The following is a 6000-nucleotide window of genomic DNA, read 5'->3' on the forward strand; positions in this document are numbered from 1 at the left end:
GTGATGTACTGGGGTAGGTATCCCCCGCCAGACACTTCCATTGCACCCTCTCCTCCTTTCCTAATAAGTAACACAATGTTGCAATTGCTTAATTTCTTCTTTCCACTCCCAGGTAAAAAAATGGACATGCGGGTGGAACTTTGTCTATGCAGTTCATCACTGTATCCCTATGTCTAGTGTGAAGAAAGGGTTCAAGAAGTATTTTTTCGTAAAATGCTGAATGAATAATTGAATTGAGAATATAAAGGGACAATAAGTCTTAGAAGAGGGACAGGACTGTTTCAACTACTATGCCTCCTTACCTGGGAATTTTACTTAATTGGAAAAGTGACTATTTTACATGACTTAATCATTATTAGCTGGTAGACTATAGTTTCCTCCTCACTGCATCTACTAAGGCTACTCAGGGCTAAGAAGAAAGTGATAGTCTTAAATTCAGATTTTTGTATCTACTGAGATTTCAAAAGAAAGAAATTAAATTGTATTGAAATGAGAACATGTAACCATGGGCAATTACTATTTGCAACCAAATTTCAATTTTAACCTTGTCTGGTTGCCAAGAACTCTAGTTAAATTAGAATCAGTTACCCATAAATTATCCGTTAAATATCCTATTACCCATTCTGTAAACCATTTAATTCCATCTTTTCGAAGAACATCAGTGGTAGTATTTTTAAGTTAAGGATATATTTTATTGTTTAGAAAAGAATTACTATTTAGATATTTTTTAAAGTATAGTTTAAATTTGTTAAAAACATGCTGATTTTGTGTAGTATTTGTTACTTATCTCTAACTGAATAACTACCCCAAAATTTAGCACTGTAAAAAACAAACTTTTATTATTTCGCATAGTTTCCAAAGGTCTGGAGTTAAGGAGTGGCTTGCTGGCTGTTCTGGCTTAGGGTAAAGTCAAAAAGACTTGAGGGAGGGCGGGCAGAGGGAGAGGGAGCGGAGAAGAGAGTGAAGCCACAGTCTGGTACAGTATGGGAGAGGACTACTTAAGGGGGTAAATAACAAGAGGCAGGAGTCATTGAAGACCATTTTGGAGGCTTAAGAACAGCACCAGGAATCAAACGTCTGGGTCAGAATACTAGCTTTTTCAATTAGTATTTGTAGTGATTCAGTTACCATTATGCTATGAAGTCTATCAGTAAGGATCCAGATCTTAAATAATTGCTTATTTCTGATTATCTTGCAAAGAAAAATACTTTCTATACTGTCTTCATCTGTAAAATGAGAGTTGGACCAAATGATCTTTAATATCCCTTTCAACACTGAAACTCTGAGATTGTCCTGTGATATTAATATGTGGTAGGGACTTTTAAATTTGTACTCTTGTGTGGTATACGACAAAGTCAGATTTCGCCTTTGTATGTTTTTTTCTGACATTGATGACTATCATAAGCTTAAGAGATGGATATCACCCAAGTTGTGCTCGTCTGGAATAAAAGACTATTCCATTTGATGAGGTAAATGGTCTCCTACAGTGTTTTGAAGGCAAAAATGCTTATTTAAAAGCCCTCTTAAACACTGTGGAACACTACCTCTTCATAATTTGGTACTGTTTTCAGACTCCCACAATTCAGAAGTGCTTTTTTGACTTGATCAGTTGTGTAAGAGGTGATTGAAACAAATTTTATCTCTTACCACGCTTGTTTGGAACCTCTTCAACAGCTTCCCATTGTTCTTAAAATTAAGCCCAAACTCCTCAATTTATTACAGAGAGCTTTGTGAGCTTGACTCTGCTTACCTCAACAGCCTCATGGCTGGTCAGTTCCCTCCCCTTTTCCAACTTCAACTACATCTACGTTGACCTTCTCTCCATATCTGGAACAGGCCAAGTTCTCTCTCACTTCTGGGCCTCCACACGTTACAGTCATGCACTGTATAACCACATGCAGGCGAAGTGTGTAGTAGGCTATACTACCCAGACTTGCCTAAGTGTATCCTCTGATGTTCTCACAAAGACAAAATCACCTAACAGTGCATTTCTCAGAACGTATCCCCTGTCGTTAAGTGGCACAAACTGCCTTCCCTTACCTGGAACACGCTTAGTTTTGGCACCGGCACCTTCCTACTAAACTCCTGGTCATCCTTCAGATTTCAATTTATACGTCAATTCTTTCAGAAACCTCTCGTTCTCTTCAGACCTCACCCCTTGCTAATCTAGAGCCCCCACTTCACACTCAGAGCACTCTGTATATACACTCTCGTGGCCTGTAGAGCTCAACTTGGTACTTGCTGATTCAATGGTTTGTGACACCCATTAGACCAAGTTTTTTTAAGGGCCAGGATTATGTCCTTCTCATTTGGCATTGTATGCCTAGACGTTTAACAGCCTGCTCAATATGTGAGAGTGAACGAATGAAAGTATATTTCATATGTTCGCTCCATGTTTTAAGCATAGACAAACTGGAAGCATTGTGTAATAGAAGATGTATTTTATATATATGTACATAAAGAAAAAATGTACTTTTTCATTGCTCTGCTGTTAGAAAATAACTAAAGAAAAGATGAAATTTCCAGGCATCAGTAATATGTAGTATGACATAGTTAGAAAATAAGAGTTTTGGAATTCTCAGATATCTACTCCCTGTTCGGCCTCTAATTCCTGGGTCGTTTAAGATAACCTCTCTGCATATTTCTCTATGGTTTGTACCTCAGTTTCTTTATTTGTATGCGACTCTGCTTTTCTCCTCTGAAATGTCTAAAAAGTCTTCTAGGCATAGTCCATTACTAAAAATAGCCCAACCTTTTTTATAGCTAATCAAAAAATGTCACGTCCTGTCACTAAAAAATAAAAAACTTAGGAACTAAGGCTCCCTTCTCGCTACACACTTGCCCACACTCCACCCCAGCTATGAAATTCTTTACCTTAGTTTTCCCTAATCTTTATGAGTTTCGGTGCCTTTATACCACTTGATAATGAGTAATGGAAATGGAGATACTTTTTCTTCCCCACGCTTTTCTAATTTCAAATTAACAGATCTTGAAGGGCAATAATATCTAAATATTTGCAGAAGTATTTTAGAGGTATTTGCCTAAATAAGGGGCTGGGAAAGGATACACTGTCTACATTTTGAGCTGACCAAAATGGGTACTGTGATTCCTAGATAACAAACCGAGAGCTGTTTGAAACTATCTATCTGCTCATTGAAGCAGAGGTTTATATGCACAAACTGTAATAGGGTTTATAGTAATACTTTGATGAATTTCAGTTATGAAGACTTTATCATTTGTCATTTAACCACACTACTGAGAAATTGAGTCTTCAGTGAATTTAATACCTTAATTTCATGAAATTTTAGCACTTGAAGGGAAATTATAAATTAGAGTCTAGCCAAATTTCTCATTTGAAAAATGGTCTTTGTCCTTTTTATTGACATAGTTTCTTTCCACCGTACCCCTGATATGTCTAAGTTATGCTCTAAGATTATCAGTATTACCCAAACAGGCTAGTTTGTTTTGAAGGTATCAAGTTCCCACATAAAAGAATATGAGATTCTGAATGATGCCTTTTGCTGAATCTCTGGCATGACCACGTGGATGTAGCTGGATAAACAGGATCTCTGGAGGGATGTGACAATGTGTGGACCAGGAGAAAGGAGCCAGAGAGGAAGGACATTCTCCTGTTTGTCCAAGGCAAATTTTAAGGCATAAAAGACACATGATGAGAACAACAGAAGTGCTTTGCACATCTTCTGAATGTTTCTGATTAGTTATAAATATGGATTTATATGGATTATATAGTTATAAATATGGATTATTTTTAGTAATGAGCTATACCTAGAAGACCTTTCAGATATTTCAAAGGAGATAAGCAGCATTGCATACAAATAAAGAAACTGAGAGAGATGCAGAGAGATTATCCTAAGTAATGCAGAATTAGAGGCTAGACAGGGAGTAGATATCTGGTCATTTCAAACTTTAAATTTTCCAACTATGTCATACTACATTTTGCTGATGCCCAGAAATTTCATATTTTTTAAGTTATTTTCTAACAGCCAAACAATGAACAAGTACATTTTCTCTTTATTTGAATGTGTGACTGTGTTAAATGGCTATTTGGAGAGTTATACCAAGGAGATGTGAGCCAAGCTGATCTTCAGAGGAGCTTAAAATACTGTCTTTAGATAAATGTACCTTTTGGCATATTGCAAAGAATTTTGAAATTTGAATTGCAATTACACTTTTTTTTTGAGAATGGTCTTTGAGGATTTGGTCATATAGGATAGCTTCTATTTCTCAAACCATTTAAAATTATTCTAATAAATTTAATTATTTCCTATGATCTTTTATTGTATATATTCACCATATTTTTTAGCATGTATCATGTGCTAGCTATTGTTCTGTATGGTGGCATATAGTAGTAAACTAAAGGAGCAGAAATCCCTGTCCTCATGGAGTCAGACCATAAACAAGATAGGTAAATTATGTTATTGAATAAATAAGTATATCACTTATGTGCCAACCATTGTGCTAATATAGTATAATGGAAGATAAATGCTATGGAGTGAAATAAAGCAGGGATGTGGGCTATGCAATGCTGGATGGAAGTGAAGATAGGTTTCAATCATAAATGGTCCGAGAAGGTCTCATTGAGAAGACAGTATTTGAACAGGACCAGAAGGGGCGAGGGAATAAGCCAAATGGATTGCTGAGAGGAGAGGCTCCAAGCAGGAGCAGCAAGAGCAAAGGGTTTAAGGAAGAATGGTTCCTGCTTGTTTTAGGAAAAGCAGGTGCATAGGAAAGCTATAGCTGAGAAAGTGAAGGGAGAGCATTGGGGCATAGTAATGACTGTGCCTTTAATTTAAAGTGAGGTGGGAAGCCAGCGACAGTGCAGAGGGATAGCATATCCTAACTTACATCTAAATAGGAGCACAGCCTCTGGTTTTAGGTCTGGTATGAAAAGGAACAAAGATAAAAACAAGGATCAGTTAGGAGCCTATTTTATTTTATTTTTTTATTTACTATTTTTAAATTTATTTTTTTTATGGTGACATTGGTTAACAGTAAGGCATATATATATTTACACTGTGTGTTCACCTCCCATAGTTAGATTTCTTTCTGTCACCACATATTTGACTCCCTTTACCCCATCTACTTCCCCCTTCCCGCCCCCCTTTTCTGGTAACCACTAGTCTATAGTCCATGTAGGAGCCTATTTTAACAGTCCAGATGGGCAATCGTGGTAGCATGGACTACGGCTATGACAGTGGAGGTGATTAGAATTGGTTGGAATATGGATATATTTTGATAATTCTTCAACCATTATGGTTCAAATAAGCTTTTTGTTTTGCTGCCACACTCTCTATAAGTAATTAAATTAACAGCCTATAAAATGAACACTTTAAATGTCCTTATTATTTTTAGAAATAGTGTAGCACATATTATGTTAAGAAATGGTATAAGTGATTATTCAGCAATTTTATACACACACACACACACACACACACACACACACACACACACACACACAATATGTTTTCAAATGGAACAACCATGCAACAATGGCAGTGTAGATGTCAGGAACAACTGATCTAATAAAAACAATTGAAAATGCCAGGTAAATTTTTTAAAAATCTTTCTGAATACATCCATGGCTAACAAGAAAAACAGAATTGTAATGCCAAAAGACTGAGGTACCTGAGGATCATTTATATTCAGAGTTCAAGGATTTAGGAACAAAACAAATTCAGGGCCCACCCCCAAGTAGGAAGTCTGATGGGACCTAAAAAATCAGGATCCCTAAAGGGCTCCATCCCCAAGGTGAGAGAGAACAAAATTAGCCCAGTCCCCTTATCCCCTGAAGAGAAACCTCCCTCTACATGTACACCACACTATCCATCTAAGAAATGAGTAATCAGAAATTAGCCTTCATGCTGGTTTGCACCCAGAATTCACGCAACCTGGATGGCTAAAAAAACCTCAGACCAAGAATTTAGTTTAAAGTGGTTCCAAACCAATAATGCCACATCTGAAAAGCAAATACAAATCCTT

The sequence above is a fragment of the Pteropus medius genome, unplaced genomic scaffold (genome assembly GCF_902729225.1).
Source record: "Pteropus medius unplaced genomic scaffold, Ma_sr-lr_union100, whole genome shotgun sequence".
NCBI classification, from domain to species: Eukaryota; Metazoa; Chordata; class Mammalia; order Chiroptera; family Pteropodidae; genus Pteropus; species Pteropus medius.